Source organism: Notothenia coriiceps, unplaced genomic scaffold (assembly GCF_000735185.1).
Source record: "Notothenia coriiceps isolate Sejong01 unplaced genomic scaffold, NC01 NC01_scaffold00037244, whole genome shotgun sequence".
In the NCBI taxonomy this organism is placed as follows: Eukaryota; Metazoa; Chordata; class Actinopteri; order Perciformes; family Nototheniidae; genus Notothenia; species Notothenia coriiceps.
In genome coordinates, this window is record NW_011369945.1 from 2,445,553 (window position 1) to 2,451,696 (window position 6,144).

The window sequence follows — 6,144 nt, forward strand, 5'->3', positions numbered from 1 at the left end:
TTATTTAAAAACCAAAAATATTGACTGTCATGACATTGAGTGATGGGTAGCTTGTCCATCTTGGCACAGGCTTAATTTCAATTGGATTGGAGAACATTAAACTTCTGGTGGCTCAGCAGTGCACAGGGAAACAGCCTTTGGCTCCACAGACACTTACAAAAGGCCAAAAGGGGAGCTGAGCAGAGCACACACAAACATGAGTAATGACATCCAGCTGTTGGTGCACACACGCACACAATCTGAAAAAAGCAATTCAGTAGCAAGTAGATTCGACAACATTATGATAGCTTCTGAGATGAAAACCAGACTAAATCTCATGTTTGGTGATTCTAATGTTTTGTTTTGCATCTTTGACATGGTGTGACAAGCGACTCTCACGTACCCACCACACACCTTTTTAAACCTCTTTTTTCCCACACTCTCACACAGAATTGCATGAAAGGATATTTGCAAATGCAAATGCCACAGCCTCACTCGTCTGGTTTGGAGGTTGTGGGCAATGAGGTTATCGTATAAAACGCTGTTTGGCTTGTGTTGTGGTTTCCAATGATCACACTCATCGCTGAATTGAACAAAAAAACAGATATGAGAGATATTATTCATGTTGGGTGACTCAGGTTTCAGTTTTGTTTACACATAGTGCTTTAGAAAGAGGTGGCCCGCTAACAATATATAGATAAGCAAACTTCAGTACTTATGTTACCAATACACAGCAACCAGTGTGAGTGTGTGTCTGCATACATTTGTTTGCAATAAAATAGATGACCATACACAAGAGCATTAGGACTTTTCTTGATAAGAGCTTCTAAAATGAGCTTGGACAGTCACGCACTGGGGACTTTCCAGGCTCTTATCTAACACTGAGAGAGGTGACATCACTGTCCATGGAGACTGTCACAACACAGACACGCTCACTGCATGGCACGACATCGAGCTGAGGTCTTTGTTATGAGCGCGCCACAGTTCTGATTGAAGCATTAAAGCTTAATTTGTTAACCTGCTTATTATTTTTAAGTAACTTGGGGATTAATGGTTTTGATTTATAGTAGGAAATTATTTAAGGTGTTTGATGCAGACGGGAGATGCTTTTCTACCATCTGAGAGGCACTTTGATTGGAGTAAAATTACACTTAAATGCAAATGCTATATTGTCCCTAAACAAAAAAGCTTGACCAGGTTCTTTATATAGATTTTGCTTAAACATTGTGTGTGATGTTTTGCTACGAGGGGTCTCTCCATAAAAGCAATAATAAAAGAGAGGTGGTGTGTTGAAGTAGCGTAGGGTCATGGGAGTTGATTGCACTACCCTTGGAGACAGATTTTACTAATTACAATTCCTTTATAGTTCATTTTTCAGGAGACTTTACCATGGGCCGAATTGCACTCGGATGCCTCCTTCTCTCCAAAACAAATAGACGGGGATAAAAACAGGTAAATGGTAAAAAAAAAAAAGAATGTCTATCGTAAAAATGTCTCTTAAACCTGATAATGTCAATTTATAAAAGCTTCTGGCAAACAAACAACATGTTTTAGTATTCACAAAGAAAATGTACCCTAAAATTGCTCTACGGGTTGCAGGCAGAGACGCTAACAGTTCATCACCCGAGCTTCTTGGTTGTATATCAGCTTTAAGTGCCAGCAACCAGGCTGAGCCGTCAAGTTTTATTACTTTATGGTCCTTATGTTCTGCTTTGTTGAAGTATTTGCACTGTAAGCATATACAACCACACAGACATTAAATGTGTATGGCTGTGTTTTGTTTAGAAAATATGATCCCCTTAGGGATACAATATGGTGATCAGGTGGGAGCAGCTGTCAAATTCTGTAAAGCTATAGTGCTAAATGTTTAAACAGCTATCTTAATAAGACTGTCACCAAACTGCGTTCATGATTCACATTTAAAAAGCACTTGGACTTTGATATCTCAAATATAAAGTCTATGGCAGGTTATAATTTCAGTGTCAGCTGAGGAGAGCAGGGGGAAGTCTTTGGGGTTTTGGCACCAGCTGTGTCTCCCTGTCCAGGCCAGAGACTCAGCTGGGAATTTGCTTTTTTAACAAAACTGACAGGAAAACATTGAGTTGCTGTAACCTGAGATGGAGGGAACGTAGAAAAACAAATCCTTTCAATGCTGCCTGTGTGTGTAGAAGGGAGAGGGATGGATTAGTGCGGGGCGGGCATGGTGAAGCATCCCTCCCCCTCCTTGACTGATAACTCTAGCATAGAGGGAGACAAGGAAAAGAAGGAGGTGCCAAGAATAAATATGCCATGATGATTAAAAACTCATGATAACACATTAGAGAAACCTAAAAAGTGGGCTGAAAACAAATAGCTGTTGTGATTTTTGATAATGTCATGGATCATTGTTGTGCTATTGAACAAACTAATTTGGCTGTTTAACCTAACACCGTTTACATTTTGGGGAAACACAGATGTTTGGATAGAGGTAATAAGGCCTCATCAGCACCGCTACGTCAAACAACTAGCTAACAATTCAAAAAACGACCCTATGACGATACAAACAGCAATTATAATTCATAATCCAGGCAAAAAACAAATGTAGTGACCCAGCAAAGGTCGTGATACTTGACCTTCTGAGTCATTATAAATTGCTTTATATTTTGTTATTGTTATAAAACATTTGGATTATTTAAAAGTACTTAAAACTGTAGCTATGCCGACCTTAATGCATTATAAGTTTGTTTATAATGAATATTAGACATGGACATCACAGAAAGTGTAACCAGATCAAGATGTACTAATTAACCTATAACACTGAGGTTCCATAATTGTTTTGAGGTTGTCAGAGCTTTCTCTGTCTTACTGTGTGGACATCGAGAGCACCAGCTGTAACCCTTTGCTTGACCCCTATAACCTCCTGACCCCCTTCCCCATCTGCAGACAAGACGGGGTCAAAGAAATGTGACTGTGTGCCACAGCCCATCACTATCACTATAAAATCGTGCCTGCACACACAACAACTAACACCAACCAAAACAAAACAAAGGGGGATATCCTGTTTTTCTGAGCCCACTCCTCCCAGAATAGCGCAGCATGGCAGGGAGGTTCTTATCGCTCTTATCACAGCCCACATTATATTAGCTGTGTGGCAAGGAAGCCGTTATTGTTTTCTCACAGCAGGCTTCCTTTCAGACTAGGGGTCGAAGTGGTCCAAAGAGCCACGTACTACTGCTGTCGCTCACTGTCGCTCTCTTCATGCCCTTCTCGCTAGGACAGCGTATCTCCTTCAGCGTTTTCCACTGATGCTACACAGACCCCACCCCCCAACCTTATCTTAAGTTGCCGGAGCTTATGGAGGAGGGTGTATTGCACAAACATGTACAGACACGCACCTAAAACCCAATCCCACGTTTACTGATACAGTGGCATGTGTACGATAATATCTGCTTTGGTTACTCAGCCTGTAAATAGTTCACAAGCAGTGAGTTGTGTCAGCAGTGTTTCAGAAGCTATAAGTGAAGGGAATATAAGAACTCGTACGCCCCTGGTGCACACGCAATACATATCTTACCCTAAGAATCCCATGCATCTATATGAATGGCATATTGCTATGGTTTGTGTATCATAAACACACCAACTTGCACACACACGACACACATTCACACATCAGTTGCACCCATATCTTTGTCACTCCCCTGAGCGTGCCACTTCTCATAACCACACTCACTGAGTGCGGTATGTGAGAGTATCACAGGCTCATAACAGGCAGCTTTACACAGCAGCTGCTGCTCTGCTCATGTGCACTCGCTGCTGGCACGCCTTACTCCATAAGTAAACCCACGCTCCAGGTATTCATGGCATGCGATCTGCGCCAGGACAGGGACACTATGCACTTGTGCAGGGGTCAAGGCAAACTTCTGCAGAGGTCAAAAAGTCAACAATTTGAAGAGCGAGGTGAAAACTTTCAGTTGGGTCACAGGTTGGGCAGAGTGTTTGGGATGGGATGGTCCTGCCGCTTCATTCTTCCCTGAGGAGGAGCCTCACTCTGCTCAGCAGTGTGTGCCATGCCAAGGTGGAGTAGTGTTTGAGGGTTTGTCGTAAAGTTTGTTTTGGTACAGTAGTACAATCGTGACTCTGGTGTTTGCTCTATTTGGCTCATGGCAACTCTTCTATGTGTGATGTTACAATAAGTGCCCTCTGGTCTATTAGACCTGCTGATGCCAAATTGGATTATTTCCAATGTGTCTGTAAGAGTACACAATGTCTTCTAACAGTACATGCAGACATTTGTGTCCAACTACCATTTGAATTAGTTTTCAACAACAGAATAGAAGAAGTAATGGTTGCAATTCAGAAAACAGATCAAATCATCACATTGGCCATCCAGCCAATCTATAGGAGAAAACATGGAGAGGTGACTTCAAAAATGTGTTTGTAGTCAGCTACTGTAGTATTGGCCATGTTTCATGTGTTCAGACATGAAGACAATATTAACTTGCGAGTTAAAGTTCCAGCAAAGCTGTTTCCATGTATCCATTTGGTGAATCAACTCTTTTTTTGGACAAAGAGCCTTTTGCAAACTTTTCTGCACCATTGATTAAGTTTAATCAAACTTTATCTACAGCTTTTCTAGTGCTATTTCAAAATGTCTATAAAAAATGTGAATGTAAACACGGCTCTAGCCGGTTGATCCTTTTCTGGGTATTTTGATGTTTATCAACTGCAAATCTCTGAACATAAAGTGATTCTTTAACGTATTTATTTACAGTGTCATTGTACATACATACAGACCTCATAATCCTTATTATATTCATCCCTCAGAGCAAAATTGAAGATCCAGACAAAACACACAATGACAGCGAGAGACGCCTCCACATGTACACTGTCCAAATAGACTGCTTTAACTATTGGCTTACGTTGATCCTTTAATTATACAATGTACACACTCAGTAAGTCAATTTAATACCAACGCCTGTAAATGCAAACAGAGAAGGCCTTTCTGCTCACTTGGGAGTCAAGGCCGTTTTGGAGGAGCAGCACTGACACCGAATGCCCGCCTTAGTGAAAGACTTGCACCTGTCTTGTTAACTGTCAGGGCCAACTGTCGAGGACAGGCGGTCGTGGGAAAACTCAGAGAGCGCTGCGCTGTTATGTTTTGTTAGTCCTTCTCAGCTGAGTGAAGAGATGTTTGCCAGCTGAGGGACATGGAGCTAAATTTAAAGTCCAGCAGAGGTCTTGACTTGCAAAATGTGCCATAGCTTAACGTGTCAAAGATCAGCAAGAATTACATTCTAATCTACGAAGAGTATTTTTAGAAGAACTAATTCAATCAATGAAGATTTACTGATAGGCACGTATATTTAGACAGTGATTTTGCCCACAGAAGCTTTCTGATAATGTTTATAGGGATATGTTAGTTATTGACAGAATTAATAGCAAAGGCCAAAAACAACATAAGATTACGTGGCTGGCATCCCCGAAACATCTGAATCAGTTTTCAATTAGCCTGTTGAATCATAACGGCCCGTCTACACTACAGGCTTCGAAAAATGCTTTCAACGCTTCGCCCATTCACTTGAATGGGGTGACGTAGAAGATTTTTAATCTTCGCCGAACTGCATTGTGGGGAGCATGGCATGGCTTTGCAAGCATCACGAGCATCTATCGGCATCAAAAGTTGAACAATGTTCAACTTTTGAGGCTCGATGCTTGGCATCAGCCAATCAAATCCTGTTTATGCAATTCCCGCCAGTACAAGCGCTAGCCAATCAAACCACATGTATGCTGATACCGCAGGTCTTGAATATTTTTCATATGTCATAAAATGGAGGATAAATTAATCATTGCCGTGGCAAGTGTCCCAGTCCTGTATGACTGTACTCTGTTCACCTACCGGGACCTAAACCGGAGGAACCAGGCATGGCGGGAGGTGGCAGAGACAGTTGGTGAAACTGGTAGGTTTTCAACTGTTTGGGGAGTTTATATCCAGTTTACTGCGTTGATTGGTTGTTGGTCGCCTTGGGTCGACGCTTGTTAACAATTAATTGAGTGCAGAAGTAACTGATTTTTTACGGATGTCGGGGCGCAGATGTGGATGTCTAGTTGTTAGGGAAGCTGGAGACCGCGGGGCAGATCCGAGCCGCAAGAGGCGCGTTGTCGCGCGTGGGTGTGGTTTACCTTAGA